Raw genomic sequence first — 17,671 nt, forward strand, 5'->3', positions numbered from 1 at the left:
GGTTCCACAGGGTGTGACCCTGTTACCCAATGCAGGAAGTGGCTGCTGAGGTAGGAACGTTGCATCAGATGAGAAACTCAACACCCTGCCTTGGGGGTAGAGGATAGGAAAGCAATTATGGCTGAGCTGTTCCTTGAAATATCTTAATGTTTTGGGATTTTGAAATGCTCGTTGAGATCATACTCAAAGTATATTGAACAACTTGCTGCGGGGGCGGGGGGTGGTAGTAATCGCACGTATATATGTCCCAGGCTCAGACAAGGAGGCAAAGCTCAGAGGGACTCTTCCATTATTTCACTTCTACATTTTCAGGCAACCAGTTCTAGAGACAGACATGTCAGCCAAGGGAGGATGCAAGGAACCTCAGCAGCCCCACTGCCAAGAGCCCCAGGTCCAGGGCAAGTGCCAAGAACGTAAGTAACAATATTATCAATAATGTCGACAGAGTAAAATCGCTCTTTGCACTTAAATGATTGCTGTTTACAACCCAGCCCATCTGTGCTCACCTTATCGACTTTTCAAGGATGAAGGACTGAGTGGGTGTTGCATGTATTCAAACGTGTGATAGACAGGTTACAAAGAGCTCTTTGCAGTGAGTGTTCAACCCACTGATCTATCTCACTGATTGTCTTACTTATTGACTTATTGTTCATGTGGTCCAACAATATGATTTGTTCCGATGGGTAAACATATTATATTTCCTCAATGAAAAATAGTCCATGTTCACTTTGATCTTTTGTGTACATGAACTCTTCACAGTGCTTTTCTAATGCAACCCCTATCATAGTATTTGACACAGCTTTAACAGTATCACCATAGATAATAATGTCTAAATCCTGATTACCTATACTTACTTATACAGCATAATACACTGTTAGACTTGGCAGATCGGCACAACACCCCAGATGGCCAGAATAATTTAACACAAAAAAATACTTTAGTATGTCAGAGGGGAGTAGATTACCTCTGTGGTAGTATGGCTCATTTACCTCAGTCCAACACAGCACAATTGCACACATGCGAAATACAATACATGGAGACAAATGCCCATCAGGGGGAACTGACAATTATTTGTGATTAAAAACAGCAGTGGTCCCAACTCTTTTGCAAAGTTATGCAATTATTTATTGTTGTTGCTTTGACACAAATATATCTAAAATACAAGTCAGTAAAAATTAACATGAGCCACTACTTAGTATTGCACTACCCCCTACCCCGCCCCCCTGTCCTTTCCCTTTCCCCCCTCCACTGCACTTGCGCGATCTTAATGTCACCTGGCCTAGTAAGATTGTTGTATCTGTCTTCCCTCTGTTCACCCTCCCTTGCCTCGTTGCGCTTTGAAACACTAGTGTATAGGCGCGTTATAAATGCCATATCATATCACATCATACTTTGCAGCATAGTTGGAGAATTTTACAAAGAGTGCTCGTGCAGGAACTCGACAACACATTTTTTGAGTGCAAACGAACTGTAAAGGGATGTATGCAAAAAACGATGTCCAAATGTCTGTCAACGTGTATATGTCAAACCCAATGTTTGCTTCTTGGTGCTAGAGCAATGGTCTACAACCTCCAGCTCGCCAGCTTCAGCCCTAGCCAGATTAGTCAATGGTGAGTGATCATGGGAGTCATAGCCCAACATATCTGGGGAGCCAAAGGGCGCAGACCAGTGGCGTAACACAAAATGTGGGGGCCCCCCTGCGAGCCATGCTGAGGGGCCTCCCCCATCTCGGCAACAAATCACAGTCGTGCCACACTCTGGGCCGGCCTAGATTATCACGCTTGCACAATACGCATGAACGTGCTGAAGGGTATGTCGCACACTGTACTAGGAGAAAGATATAAATATGTGTTTTAATGCAATATACAGCACACTTTGAGAATAATTGGCCAAAAAGCCAGAGTGTTTGCAATTATTTTGTAGGGTAACACCAATCCAATATATGCAAGTCACCAACGGTGCACAGGAACATTAATGCTTTGCTATTAAAAAAGCCATGCCACATTTAAAACATGTCCCACTGGCTTCACAATGTAGACATGTGTAGACGCATTATGAAATTACAGTAAAGCATGCCAGGCCACATGTATACAGACCTGGACTGGATGCACAAAAATGCCAGTCGAAGCAATAACACTCATCAAGAAGAGAGCACACATTGAAGCCCGGGTCTCTGCTGCCTCGAACAACACGGCCAAACTCTTTAAAATCTTCATGGAACTGGTCAATCCTGGTGCGGTCTCCACCTCTCTGGTTTTCTCCCAGGCCCACTGTATGGCTCTGGCCTCTCACTTCTCAGCTAAAACTCAGGACATCCTGTCCACTATCTCCTCTTCCTCGCCCTCTTCCTCTCTCGGCCCCCCTTTGGCCATCTCTACCTCTCCTCCTCCTTTCTCCTCTTTCTCTCTGACAACACCTGACAAGGTTTCTAAGACAAGTCCGATCCATGAAAGTGTTGTCCAAACAGGTGCTCCCCTGCTCCTCCAGAACCATCAAGGGCCATATTGATACCTTCGCTGCACCTTGGCCAATTTCTGTAATCACTCTTTCACCACTGTAACGTTCCCCTCTCCCCTTAAGCACTCCCTTGAGCACCCATTCCTCAAGAAGTAGTCTGCCGATCCTACCTGTCCGGCAAACTATTGCCCAATCTCCATCACACCTTTCCTGGGAAAGCTCTTGGAAAAAAGTTGGCTATCTCCCAGCTTACTCTCCACGTTGAATCTGTTGGTTGTCTCCATGACCATAAGTCTAGCTCCAGAGCTGCCAGAGGCACGGAAACATCTCTCCTGAATACCTGTGATGATCTGCTCTCTAACCTTGATTCCAGCATTCCTTCTGTCCTAATCCTCTGTGATCTTTCCTTGACTTTTGACACAGTCAACCAAGCCATCCTGATCAATCGACTACGTTAGAACCTGGGCATCACGGATCAGGGTCTGGAGTGGCTGACCTCTTTCCTCTTGGACTGCCCCTGCCAGGTCCAACTTGGTCCCTTTTTTTTCCATCACCTCTCTCTCTCTTCCTGTGGCATTCCCCAGGGCTCTATCCTCTCACCCTGGTTTTTCAACCTCTACTTGGCCCCTTTGGCCCACCTGATCTCTACCTTCTCCTCTAACTTTCAGTGTTATGCGAATGGCACTCAGCTTTCCTTCAGGCTCCTCTCATCTCTTGCTCATTCCTGACTGTCTATCCGTGTTTCAGGATTGGTGGACCTCCAACGATATCCAAGTTAGTGCCATTAAGATGGAGATCCTTCTCATTGGGACCCCTGCCCCTGCTTTCCCTCTCTCACTCTGGCCATCCACCTTGGGCCCTCTTTATTCGCCTTCCTGCGAGGCAAAAAACCTTTTGTGTCATCTTCGACTCTACTCTCTCTTTCTCTCCTCGCATCTCGGACGTCGCCAAGAGGTCCCACTACCTACCAGCTGCTCCTCCTCAAAGGGACTCTTCCCTTTCTCACTTTCCCCCAGAAGCTCACTGTCTCCAGAGCCCTGTTTCTCTCTAGGCTGGACTACTGCAACAGCCTCTTTCTCAAGCTACCTTCCTCTACTCTCCGCCCTCTGCAACTTATCCAGAACAGGACAGCAAGACTTGTCCTTGGCCACATGCCCAGGGATCATATCTCTACAGCCCTGAAATCTCTCCACTGGCTTTCGGTGGTTGCAAGAATAAAGTTCAAGGCCCTTTGCATTATCCACAAGGCTTTCAGGGTTCGGGCCCACACTACAACCAACGCTCTCTTCCAAAATACCTTTTTTTCCTAGCCCTTCCACCGGCTACTTCCCACTCTCTAAGGGCTAGATGCTTCTTCAGGCAGAGAGTGGGGGTGGTAGATCTCTCTCTTCTGCAGATGCCTCCCCCTGGAATGGCCTCCCTGCCCCTCTGAAACTTTAGCGGACCACCTGAAGTTCGGAAGCAGCTCAACACTTTCCTCTTCTCCTCTGCTTTTGCTCTCTCCCTCCCTACCTGACCTACCTGTCTGCTGTAGCGACTGGTTGCTTGGCTACCCTCAGAGTCTCACTGAGTCCAGGCTCTTTCTTGATCAGTCACCCTTGCACTGCCGATGGCCTACCACGCACTTAGGGACTGTAACTGTAACCCTACAGTCCTTTGTTCTCCTTGCACTACCCAGAGCTGCACTGTCCTGGCTGCACTTACTGAGAGCATTACAGCCCTGTTTTCCCCGCCCTTCTTCCTTGCACTCCCCCCTCCCTTTCCCCTTGCATTTCTCATTCTCGCACTTGCCCGATTTGAATGACACAAGGCCTAGTAAGATCATTTGTCTTGTCACTCCCTCTATCTTCACTCCATTGCTTGTCGCGCCAAGAATCACTTGTGTACAGGTGTTTTATAATAGACTTTTATCACATCATTTGATCACAGATGCTCCAAAAAATATACAATGCTGCAGTAAGAATTGGCTAGGCTGGCAGCACCCTAATGCCAATCTAGCCAGGTAATTACACTTAGCAGGACTGCTTTATTAGAAATGCGCTGTTAAAAAAAAGTCATAGCAAATTGAAGAATAACTAGACTGGCTGCACCAAAATGCCCCTCTAGCCACTAATACCACATATCATGCCTGCTTAGCCTGGACATGGACAACCATTATGATTTATCGCACAATCCCACCTCCCACACATGCCCTCTCCCTCCTATGCCCTACCCCAACCTCCAAAATCAGCTCCTTGGCCCAGAATTACCTTCACGTCCCTCCTCCTTGTCCTAGAGCTTACGTTTGAGGCTCATGGCCTCATAGTTAAGTACTGGGATGAGAAAGAGTGGGATTAGGAGTAATGAAGATACAGGTAGCTAAGTCAGGCATTACCTCCATGTACCTCTACCTCATCCCAGTGCTTGTGTATGAGGCAAGCACTGCCCCATACACAATTACAGGGACAAGAAAGAATAGGGCTAGGAGTAAAGACGATTACCAATAAGTAATTAAGGCATTAAACACAAGTAGGGTCTTAACAATATTCAGTTGACTGGGCTGCAGCACTCGCCCCAGTAATTTTGGGCTATTTTGACTCAACCTGGCTGACCTTCAGATCAGTTGCCGGACAGAAAAGGACACCGATGTTAAATGGCACCTGGGTTAACAAGGGCCAAGCAGTTACTAACGTAAAGCATTTCACTCTTAGTACCTGCATTCAAATGCCAAATCTTTTAGGCAATTGAAATTGTGATGTGTGTTTTAGCACTTTCATGGCAGGGAAGTGATTGGAAGTGTAGAAAGGGAGCAGGAGACCGTTCATTCTCACAACAGTTCATAAGTGGGTGCTTTCACACTTAAAGGAGAGAGTTAACTGCTTGTAACATTGAAGCTGCACTAGAATAGTGTCATTAAAATGCGTAAAGAAGTTAAATGCCCCCACACAAAAAAGTTTGCCTCCCCACCACCTGTGAAGTTAGCGCCTCTCCCAACATTTGAAGCATCAGCCCCCTGAAATGTAGGTTTTGTTGCGCCCCTGAGCACAAGCACAAACACCATTCACCATATACACACGCATGCACACCAGCCATCCTTACATTTAAGTGTGCACTCTTTCACCATGCAGGCACACCCAGACAGCCACCCATACATTTAAGTGTTCACCCTTTCACCGTACACGCACACACGCACACCCAGTCACCCATACATTTGTGTGCACCCTTTCACCATACACTCACACACACACGTCATGGGGTTGAGGGGAGCCCTATTACTTCAAAAAGAAATTGGACCTCAGTATAAATTTGGCGGTCCGGTAACAACGGTACCGGTAAGCTTGCCGGTACTGTTGTTACCAGATCGGCAAACTATGAGTTCTGCTCGAGGGTGCCTTCCCGCCCGCCAGGTCTAACCTGGCGGGCGTACTGGCACCCGTGAGTAGAGCATGTCGGGTGCACCGGCACCATTATGAATGGTGCCGGTGCATCCGATCTCCTCATTCCCATTGAACTCTATGGGGATCAAATGGGAATGGGGAGCATTTTTTTCCGCCGCCGCAAATGGGCAATTACCAGGTCCGGCGGGGCCGTAATGACCCGGTAACTGCCCATTTGCAGATGATGGAAAAAAGCGCAAGTTTGGCGGCAGCCTGGCGGTTTTACCGGCAAGGCTATAGCCAAACTTGTAATGAGGCTGATTGTTTCTTTTTGAAGTCACTCTGACTTCATAAAGACATTATTTCTGTTACAGAAATAATTTCTTCATGAAAGCAAAGTGATTTAAAAAAGAAACAAAAACAAAAAAGATTTAAAAAAAAATATTTGTTTTCATTTTTTTTCAAGTGGGGCCCCCTCCCAGGATATGTGCTAGCGGGCCCCCCTGCACCGCGGGGGCTGCGGGGGCCCCTGTTACGCCAGTAGCGCAGACCCATGCTCTAGAGACTGCAAAAGGGAAACACAGCTTCTTTATTGTATTAGGGTGCAAGGACCTTGGTCCAAAGAGGGGTGCACAAGGCTGTTAAGGACCCTCTATCAGGTCCCATAACTCAAGGCCTGGTCATAAGGGAAAGCCACGGATTAATTGTGTGTAGAAGGCTGTGCAAGAAGTGAAAACCCTATCAAATTTGCATTGACTTTGTGGGCTTATTAGTGCCAACCAATGCACAGGCTCCCAAATGAAGTGGAGGTTAGTGCATTTGGATTGGCTTGAGTAAATCACCAAGTGTTAATGCGCCCCACCTAGGGAGTTATTTCTTAAATAATAATAGTATTGTTTTCTAATATAGCACTACTTGCAGATCCCTCCAACTTCTACACTCTGTAATAACAGGTGATATCATTTCTCCATTTTTAATGGTACTTGGTTAATTGACCCTGGAAGGATGAAAGGCTAAGTCTTGCTTGCATTTTCAGCCTCATAAAGTGCAGGCCGCACTCATGTCAAAGATCAACATTTTACTCATGAGCTGTCCACCCATAGAATCTAATCTGAGCTTCATTTCAGTTGTGGGCTGTGACCAATGCCATGACCATCCAAAAGGATGCCTTCTGTTTGCCCACCTACGAGCCTTGTGGTGGGAACTTCAGAATTCTTCTCTGTACTTCTTGGATTACACAGCTGCATGCACCCTTCCTCACACCATGATGCCCTTGCCCCGTGGGTGAAAGCAGACTGCCCACCTGCACTAAGAGTAATATTCAGCCACCACTGATGGTCCATCTTGTTTTGTTATTGTCCGCCTATTGCTGTTAAAAATGTTTCCAGTATATGTGATGTATTAGGAACACCTTGATTTCCAAGCAGATGTGTCGGTGCAAATTATTTTAACCTGAATAATCTGCTTTTTTTTAGCCTGTAAACCGGTGCAGCAGTGCCAGGACCAGACTCCTCAATGTATCCCAGGTGAGAGATTAAATCAGCAAAACAATCTCCTGTTCTCACCCCCTCTGCCCTCTCATCACGGAATGGACTGTGGTGAATATCCAAGGCACCTGCCATCCTACCCCCAATCGCAGACCCATCTCCACCCATAAAAACTAGAACGGCAGACAAGCTGTGTAAATCATCCTTGCTGGAACTTAAGCAATACAATGCCCCTCGTGTGTTTATCCTAGATCCTTCCACACTTAAACATAACATCACATCAAATGAGAACCCACCAAGCTTATGGTAACGACTCAAAGGAAATTCTTGAGCAGGTTATGTTCCTACACACAGTGTGACTTCATTGCAGGGGAGTGCAGCATTGCATCGGCCTTTTGGGTCTCTGGTGGTGTGGCAATGGAAGAAGGCTGACTAAAGGGGGAGGCTAAGGAAGAGACCAGGATCCTGGGTATTTTTCTTTTGTCCCAGGATGTCTATGCATTCCACTTACTGGTCTTATCCGCCACATGTATTGCTGGTCAATACAGTCATATGGAAAATGGGCACTGACTGAGTGGCCACACACAACATAACACTGTTGCATGGCCCTATCAGCAGCCGGGTCCATTTCCACGAATGGCTCAGAATTAGTCACTCAGACCCTTAGGTGAAATATATCCACATTGTTGATATTTACTCATCTACAAGTGTATATATGCTTTAAAACCCAACCACCACCTCTTCTCACTTGTCCTTTCTGCTTACCATGTTCAGTAGCTCTATGCTGACCAAACACACCCTTTAAGAGAGATGTGTTATTTTACAATAGAAAACTATTAGCAACCTGTGAGTCCAATAATATGGCTTCATGCAGCATAATGTATATTCTGTGCATGCTGCTACCAGCCCAAGTTAGCCAATAACTTACTGAGATTATATTTGAAAAAATGAATGGAACATAGCTTCCAACAAATTACTGTTACTATGTAAATTATGTAAATGCATATTGTGTTGCTTAACTATGAAATAACAGACTGCTATGCCGGCTCCTCTCCGCTACCCCATTCTGTCCACCTGTTTGAAAATGTTAGTTGATATCTCTTCTTTTGTAAGATGTGATATTCATGCATGAGCAGGGATCTAACCAACATCACAGCACGCTGTGACCTGCAGAAACAAATACACACAAAAAAAAACATCTGTGACCCAGTGCAAATACAACATCTCATAATCTTATAAAAAAAGGAATATAGTTGAGAATAGAAACTGTTTATTGTTTGAAAAGGGACTTCTTGATGTTCGCGTATTTGCCTGCTACCCACGAGTCTCTTCAGCGGGCATGCACTCACTCAACCAGCAAAAGGCTGAACTTTACATTTAATATAATTTCCTTTCTTTCATTTCACACTAAGTTTGCTCTAAGCAAGCCCTCTCATCCCTGGAAGCACCTGGAGATAGCATCCCCTGCCAAAGATCAAAAAGGGGGCCGTGTAGTAGGGAAGCCAATGTCTCAATCCCAGAATTTCAGGATTTAGTGTTTTCACAATTACACTATACTGGCCTTCCTCCTGGAAACATACTGCAATGTATGATCAGTGCATTGAGTCAAGAGGCCATCTGTTCCACAGCATGCAAGTACCTGCATATCTTTGGAAGGGCATTTTTATAACTGTCTCATTTTACAGGTGAAAATAAACCGCAAATAATACGAGATTGTAGTTCAAAAAGCTTATGAAGCAGTGAAACCTAAACAACACCAAACATCTAGAACAGCATTTTAAGGTGTTCCACTCTAGTACAGACCTGAAACTATGGATGTTAAAACAGTGCTTAAAAGGCTTGGGGGAAATGTCCACTCCGGCAGAAAATGACCCTAAAAAAGGGCATTCTTTGTGTTCACAGCATCAGGAAAATAGGCTCAACTTCTGGCTCCTAAATTATGGTATTCAAGACCTTTTGATGTGCAGTCTTCTTCTACTATTTATTTATTTAAAACACGTCCAAAACAGTATTTGTCTCTCTGACCCAAGAATGCTCTGCTGGATTTTCTCTTTTTCAAGCATTGCTGTACTTATTGGTGTTAGCTTCATTTGCTCTTCCATTTATATTGTACTGTTGTTCATGTTTGAAAAGCGCATTGGATAAAGGTGTTCTATAAGTACTGTGCATAAATAAATAAATACCAATGAGGTAAATAAGATATAAGGCGCTAAATCTCTTACTAGAACAGAAGAGGCGAAAGTCACAGAAACCCATGTTTTTAGTAACTGCTCTGTGGAACTTTTCAATATCTTCTTTAAATTGAGAAATGTTCCAATCTTTCTTCATGCACAAATGTTCCAACCTTTCTTCATGCACAAATGTTCCAACCTTTCTTCATTCACACAATTGTAATCAGAAAACGTAATTTCCTACTGAAAACACCATTTATATACATGTATCCACTTGCTGCAACACAGTCAACCATTCGGGAGTGTGGCAATGGACTGAAGGAGTGTGTGGGTTTTGACATCAGTGAAGTGTGTGTGCATATACCTAACAAGACAGTGCAGTGTGCTGTCCAATTTGGAAAGCAAAACCCTTCATGGTCTCACATACTACAGCAATGGATCAAATAATTGATGAATTGTCTGTGTGCCCACGCAAAATACTGACATCTTAAACACTGAAAACAGTATTTTTATAAATGTATTTTGAGCATTGAAATATTTTGATTTCCCTAACAAAGTGTGTTCTATTGTGTTCTATTGTGATCTGTGCACGGAAATGTTATGTTATTTGATATTTATACTGTGCCCATCACCACCATAGTGATCTTACGGCACCTGACCTTGTTCTAGAGGAGGCGTATTGTGACCCTCCCAGCTTGTTACCAGACCATGGTCCTTCAATATGAAATGAGGAGGGTTGAGGGGAAGGGAAGCTGATAGGACATGGGGATTAGCCAGTGGGCAAATGATTCACAAGATGAGGAGGAGAGATCATGTTTGTGGCAGCTGGGATGCGTGTTTCTGAACTGTGATTAGCTATTGTTAGGCTTTAGAGAAAATGCCAGGCAAGTGCAGCTCGCTTCAATAACAAGGCTTAACTGTGATGGCAGTATCTAGACCAGACAGTGCTTGGCACGAGATATGATTGGTTTGTGATTGAGTGATGGACTGAGATGTGCTCAAGCAGAAAGCAAAATCAGATTTAGTAAAATGAATCAGTGATGAGAATAAAGATTTTCCATAATAACTTACTAGAAATTCTTGATTCTATTAAAGACACGGAGGCGAGCATTATGCTTCTCTTTCTTTTATTAATATATAAATAGAAAGCTCAGCAGCAAGTGTTAATGCACCTTATTGAAAGCGCAGGAGTGCGTGGCAGACAAAAGGTGCATGAAAAAACACAAAGAACTTAGTAAACCTTAACAAAACAGTGTAAGTCCAAGAAAAACTCCATTTCCCAAGATGCTTCAGGAAAGGTCCAGCAAAGGGTCACTAACATGTGACTTAGTCCACCAATGAATAACTGGCTGTCCATATAAACAGTCATACAAATTATGTCACTTCCTCTTTCGAAAGCTGCGAACTTGAAAAACGGAGAAAAGAAGGGCTGTAGCTGAGGTCATCTCGAGACTGAAGCCGAAGCAGAGCTGATTAGGCAATCAGGAGGGCTTGTCTGGAGCCGCTGTCAGAGAAAAGAAAGTAACTAGAATTAGTTTCTGCATCAGAGAACCCTAGTTCCCCTTACGGGGGTGGGAGAGAAATAGTGTGTTAACTTGACATACATAAATCAGTCCAATAAGCAGTAACATTCCCAAACAAGTCGCACAATTATAACCCAAAGGTGGTAGCGCTGTTATTTCTCTTGCTGGGCGGGATAATGCTCGCCTCCGTGTCTTTAATAGAATCAAGAATTTCTAGTAAGTTATTATGGAAAATCTTTATTCTATGTCAAGACCGGAGGCTCCCATTATGCTTGTTTAAAGCTTACTTACCACAATAGATGCTGGTTGTTCTAGCGGTTTCAGGTAGAATTCCTTGAATATTGATTCACCTGACCAATCCGCCATTCTCATGATGTCTTCTAGGCGTACTCCGACCTGAAATGCTTTGGAAGCCATGGCTCCTCTAACGGAGTGGGCCCCGAAATGCAGGGTATCTATTCCTGCTTGAGTCAGAGTCCAGCGCACCCAGCGTGCTAGGGTTGGAGACGAAACTGCCTTGTGCGGTTTACGCAGGGCTATTAGCAGTTGCCCGTTAGGGGAAGTCCTAAGCGGGGCAGTCTGCTCCTCGTAAACTTTTAAGCATTTAACTAGGCAAAGCTTAGGTTGATCTTTGAAAGCGGGGTACGAAATAACCCTCGAGTTACATTTCGTTCTCCTGTGCAAATGGAATACCACCCCATCAGGAGAAAAGGTCCTGCCCGCCAGATCGAGGGCTCTAACGTCAGAGACCCTCCTGCAGGAGACTAAGCAGAGCAGTGTAGTAAGTTTGCCTGACAAGGCAGTCCGAGACAGGTCCTTGTTATGCGGCCATGACAGAAAAAGATTCAGAACCTTGTTGACGTCCCAAAGCTTATCATAGCGAGACGGGGGCGGAATTGTAAGTCTTATTCCTTTAAGGAGTCTGCAGACGAGCTGATGCTCTCCAGCTGGAAGCCCTTGAATGAGATCATGCCCGGCGGAAATAGCCGAGCGGTAGGCGTTAACCGTCCTATAGGCGAGGCCTCTTTCAACTAATGAAGCCAGGAAATTTAGGATTTCCTCTATAGGTGCTGAAACTGGATGTGAACCGTTCCTATGGCACCAGTTACTCCAGGCGTTCCAGGAGTTAGAATATCTCTTGAGGGTAGCAGGGGCCCAGCTTTCCTCAATGAGGTTGATTGCCATGGCTGAAATGCCGGGAATCCTCCACCTTGACCTGAAATCCTCCAGGCTGCTATGTTCAGTGAACCGTTGAGGAGAAGGGGGTGACGCTGTCCTGACGGATCCAGAAGGAGATCCGGAAATTGGGGTAGAAGGATTGGAAAATCCGAAGAAAGTTCCAGAAGAACTGGATACCAGGTCTGAGAGGTCCAGACCGGGGCTATGAGGACCAGGTCCGTATGCTCCTGACGGGCCTTCGCCAGGGTCCTCGCTATCATTGTAAATGGAGGAAAGGCATAGTGAATCCCCTGGGTCCACTGCTGTAGGAATGCATCGGTCGCAGCTGCTGCTGGGTCCGGTCTCCAACTGTAAAAGATGGGTAGCTGGGAGTTGAGACGGGATGCAAAGAGATCTACAGACATGGGGCCCCATGTTCGCTGGAGGCGGAGAAAGACTTCTCTGTCGAGCCTCCAGTCGCTGAAATCTGTGGAGTGACGGGAGTGCCAGTCCGCCACTACGTTTGTGAGCCCTGGGAGATATTCCGCTGTCACCGAGATCTGATGTTCCAGACAGAAATGCCAAAAGTCCTTGGCTAATTCCGCTAGAGGTCTTGACTTGGTCCCTCCCAGATGATTGATGTACCGCACTGCGGAGATGTTGTCCATCTTTAGTAAGATACAACAACTCGCTTTGCCTCTGGCAACGGAGCGCACAGCGAAAGAGCCGGCGAGAAGCTCCAGACAGTTTATATGCATTTTCAGCTCCTGAGGTGACCAGAACCCTCCTGTGGCTACAGAGCCGCATCTCGCTCCCCAACCGGAGCGACTGGCGTCTGATTCTATGATAATATCGGGGGTGGATCCGAAAATGGCTCTGCAGTTCCAAGCTTCCATATGAGTGAGCCACCAATTGAGCTCCGTGCGCGCAGAGGTCGACAGTGTCACACGTTGAGAGTAGGAGAGGCTCCGTCTCAGATGCTGACCCTTGAGCCTTTGCAATTCTCTGTAATGAAGAGGACCGGGAAAAATCGCTTGAATGGAAGACGACAGGAGACCGATTACTCTTGCTAACTCTCGAAGAGATATGAGGTCTCTCTGTAGAAGTCTGCGGATCTCCCTCCGTGTCGCATGTATCTTGGCAACGGGAAGATGAAGTTGCGAGTTCAAGGTGTCCACCAAGAATCCGAGAAATTCTAGATTCTGGGATGGACGGAGTACAGATTTCTCCCAGTTTATGAGGAAACCAAGACTGTGCAGTAGGTCGATGGCTATTCTGGCCTGATGCACTACTAGGGCTTGAGAATGAGCCATGAAGATAATGTCGTCTAGATAGACTATTAATCTTACTCCCAGTTCTCTCAAGCGAGCTACTACGGGTCGCAGAAGTTTGGTAAAGGCCCAAGGCGCTGAGGAGAGCCCGAAGGGTAAACTCGTGCACTCCCAGTCTTGGTTTTTCCAGGAAAATCTGAGATAGCTTATGTGGGCCTGGTGAATAGGAACTGCTAGGTAAGCGTCCTTCAAGTCCAGGCGCACAAGCCAATCGTTTGGCCTCAGGATGTCCCTGAGCATGTGTATCCCTTCCATCTTGAAGTGATGGTAGACAATGAAGTCGTTGAGAGCTCTCAAATTTATAACTGGGCGTACTTTTTGCTTCCTGCGAACCAAGAATATGGGACTGAAGAACCCGCCTTGGCTTGAGCAGGGGCGAATCGCTTGTTTTAGATGTAGACTGCGTATTTCGCCATCTAATGCTTCCTCGTCTGCTATGGACATAACTAATGGTGCAGGACGAGTGGTTTGGTGAGGTTGAGTGAAAAACTCTAAGCGCAGGCCGCGCGCTGCGTCCCTGATCCATGCATCTCCTGATAAGGAGTCCCATGCCTGTGCAAAAAGAGCTAACCTCCCCCCTATGGGTGTCTGTGGCGCAGGCGCTGTTATGGGTACACTGACCTGTAGTTTGCTGTTGGGCTGGATATCTTGCACTTCTTCTCCATCCACGACCTCTTCCCCGCCCTCTTGAGGGGAAGAAAGTGTCTGAGCGGTCCTGCCAAGAATTGTATTGGTCCCGGGATTGCTGAGGTCTTCGATCAAAGGCGAAGCGGCCGGAGGAGCGACCTCTGCCTCGTCCGGCCCTGGAGAAAACCTTAGTAGCAAAAACCCTTCTGATGGAGGCTTGAGCCTTATCCAAGGCAGTAAAGGTGCCAACGAATTTCGACATTTCTTTCATGAATGGGTCTCCGAAAAGCAGACCTTGGGCTGCTGCTCCTGATTCTGTATCAGCTAGCTCAGTTAGTTTGCCGTCAATTTTGTATAAAATACCTTTACGGCGTTCAGCCGAGATGGCGCAACTGGCATTACCCAGTAGACAGAGGGCTCTTTGCGCCCAACCTGAAAGGATTGTTAGATCGATGGGATCGCTGGAATCAAAGGCCGCCTCGGCCAGGTCCATAATCTTGGCTAGAGGACCAGTAATGTCCAGGACTCTGTCCTGACAGGACCTCCAAGCGCGGTCGATACCCTTTCTCGGGTCTTTCACATTCTTTCCTAGAAATGTGATCATCTTGGAGTCTAGCTCCGGGGTGAGGGCTATTTTTCCAGGAATATTGGGACGGGGGCATTCTGCCTTTAATCTGGCCCTTACTTCCTTATCTAGAGGCTTGCGCAGTCTGTTCATGATGTAATTGGTTGTTCTGGACGAAGGTTCCCAGTCAGAGGATCTGGGGTGCACAAGATCTTCTGGAGCAAACATCCCGCTGGAAGTGGGGGGTTCCTCCGTTACCTTCTTGGGGATGGGGACTGCCACAATCCCAGAGGTAGAGGGTCGCGACCCTATAGTTTGAGAATCCTCATCAGAGGATGAAAGGGGATGGTAGTTATCGTAGACCCCTCTATCTTCGTCATCAGTGCCCTGTTGTTCTCCCTCCGGGCTTGAGGGTCTAATACCCCTGTTGTCTTCCTCGGGGTAAGAGGGTCTTTCGAGGGAAGGGGTATCCTTCCTGTCCATAAAGGCTTTTTTAAGCCTGGAGAAGGCGTCTGAGACGGCAGTGGTGGCAGGAGTAGGCTGGCTCGGGGGGGTCATGGAGTCTTTGCTCCTACGAGCCGGAGTACATCCCCCATCTATAAGGTGCTTTCTTTTGCAGGTTTTCTTTCTCCCAGTTGGGGAGGTCTCCTGAAGATGCTCCTCCATACTGTCTAGGCGCTGCTGGATAGGTAGGAGCATCTCAGATACTGCCTTCTTGATGGTGGTCTCCACTGAGGATCCCAGCACCTTTTTGAGGCTGTCTGCCATTGCCACCTCATCTATGTGATACTCTTCCTCCTCATGATCAGACCAATCCTGATCTGCCTGGGGAAAGTACTGAGCTGCCATAATAATTTCAAATGCACCTCTTTTTTTTTTTTTTTTTTTTAAATATAAATGCTCTCTTTGTGGGCAACAGACAGCCTTCTCTCAGCCCACTCAATTACAGACAAGGAAAGTGTGGAGCACGATACCTTGCTGCAGAGGAAAAACAATCTGTTCTGTGGAAGTTATCTGAGACTTCCTTCGATCTCGTTTTCTTTCTTTTCTTTTTTTTTTTTTTTTTTGTCGTTGAAACGAAAGGAAAGGGGCTCGTAATTGCAGCTGGCGCTCGCTTTCAAACTCCGTTGTAAAGGCAACGGAAATGACAAGCGAGCGCCAGCTGCTTGAGGAAAGGACTCAGGGAGCAGAGGCTCCCTCTAGTGGCCACGGAAGGCCACTGCGAGCGAAATGCTCTCCGTGTGCGGTCTTCCCGGCTCTGTATCAGTGAAGAGCGAGCCGAAGGCCGCGCACGGAGGGGTGAATAAATTAACAGAGCCGCTCGCGAACGCGAGGGCTCCTGTCAGTTGCAGAGATCCTCTCGCGGCAGCGAAGCTGCTAACGCGGAGGATCGAGTGAAACTGACAGAAGATGAAGCGCGTTACGCGCGCGTATACTAATTATAGCAACGAACGCTAAATAAATTATGTAAACATCATTCACATTATTAAAATATATTTAAATTTAAATTTCTAAAAAAATTTTTTTTTTATTTTTATGAACAAGGAGATAACAAATGGGTACTTATCTTTGCTGTGAGCAGCAAGAAAGAGGAAGTGACATAATTTGTATGACTGTTTATATGGACAGCCAGTTATTCATTGGTGGACTAAGTCACATGTTAGTGACCCTTTGCTGGACCTTTCCTGAAGCATCTTGGGAAATGGAGTTTTTCTTGGACTTACACTGTTTTGTTAAGGTTTACTAAGTTCTTTGTGTTTTTTCATGCACCTTTTGTCTGCCACGCACTCCTGCGCTTTCAATAAGGTGCATTAACACTTGCTGCTGAGCTTTCTATTTATATATTAATAAAAGAAAGAGAAGCATAGTGGGAGCCTCCGGTCTTGACATAGAATTAATGTTGAAGTGGGCCTGGATCAAGAAACTGCATTTATAATTGCAAAGACATAAGATCATACCTTTGCTTCCTCGGTACATCTATATATCCCAACTGCCACCAACTCTTTGCTAACACTATTTTTCTCATTCTTGCCACACAGAGCCATGCCCACCTCCATGTCAAGACCAGCAGTCGGTAAAAGGTGTTAAGAAGTGTTAATTGCACTTGGGAAGGACCAGTTCTCTTGCATTCTGCCTCAGGAAGAAGAATCCCCAATTCTACAAGTTGTCATGAAAACCAGAAAAGTTCTTCATTATTAAATATTGCATTTCTTATTTCAGAAGAGATACAACCTGATGACTGGGGTCACTCCTGTAATACAGGGGCACTGCTGCATTAGATATGAACCTGTTGTCTTACCTATAATAAATGCACCCTGAAATCTAAAGAACCTGGTGTCTGTCACTCTGCTTCATTCCTAGCAATAGCTGCAAAACTGAGGAAATGATTGGAAAAGACTCAGTGGGGCCTGTGAGGTCCCCCCTTATCTCTATAGATAAGCAAGATGTGGTAAAAGACTATCATCAAAAATATAATGAAATATGTCTACAAATAAAAAACTCTCCCCCCGCAGCGAGAGTACTGTAGCAAAGATGCACATGCCAAGTGTAGAACACACAACCTGAGATGTGCAATAATTATAATATTTAATAATAGGACCAATTTTAATGATAGAAACTATACTATTAACATCAATAATAATGATGAATATGATTCGGTTTATCAGTATTAATACCATTATTCCTGTTGCAAAGGTATTTGATGGATTGTTTGCAAGGTTATTGGGTTTGGACCAAAAACACATACATAAGCAAATATGATTACACAGGAGACAAAGAAGAGTATGTAGAGGGAGGTCTCAATACACACACACACACACCTCTATGCACAGTGTGTAGTCAATATGTACAATCCATAGGTGGCGGTGCAGAGTGTACAGGGGGAGACAAAGGATGGGACACAAGCCCCTAGTGGGGAAGGGAGTTGTAGTTTGAGGGCACACATGAATGCACAGATGCTGGTTATACTGTTTATTTCTAGGTTAGGGTGTACCAGC

At 45.8% G+C, this 17,671-nt stretch overlaps 1 long non-coding RNA gene across 1 annotated transcript; it reads left to right on the top strand.

Moving 5' to 3' along the window:
* Positions 1–246: 246 nt before the first annotated feature.
* On the top strand, positions 247–17,005 carry LOC138472543 (uncharacterized). Its single transcript, XR_011268632.1, has 3 exons — positions 247–413; positions 7,289–7,339; positions 16,715–17,005. It is a non-coding gene; the product is annotated as an uncharacterized lncRNA (long non-coding RNA).
* The last annotated feature ends 666 nt before the right edge of the window (positions 17,006–17,671 follow it).

The sequence above is a fragment of the Ambystoma mexicanum genome, chromosome 8 (assembly GCF_040938575.1).
Source record: "Ambystoma mexicanum isolate Mex_15411 chromosome 8, UKY_AmexF1_1, whole genome shotgun sequence".
Classification (NCBI taxonomy): domain Eukaryota; kingdom Metazoa; phylum Chordata; class Amphibia; order Caudata; family Ambystomatidae; genus Ambystoma; species Ambystoma mexicanum.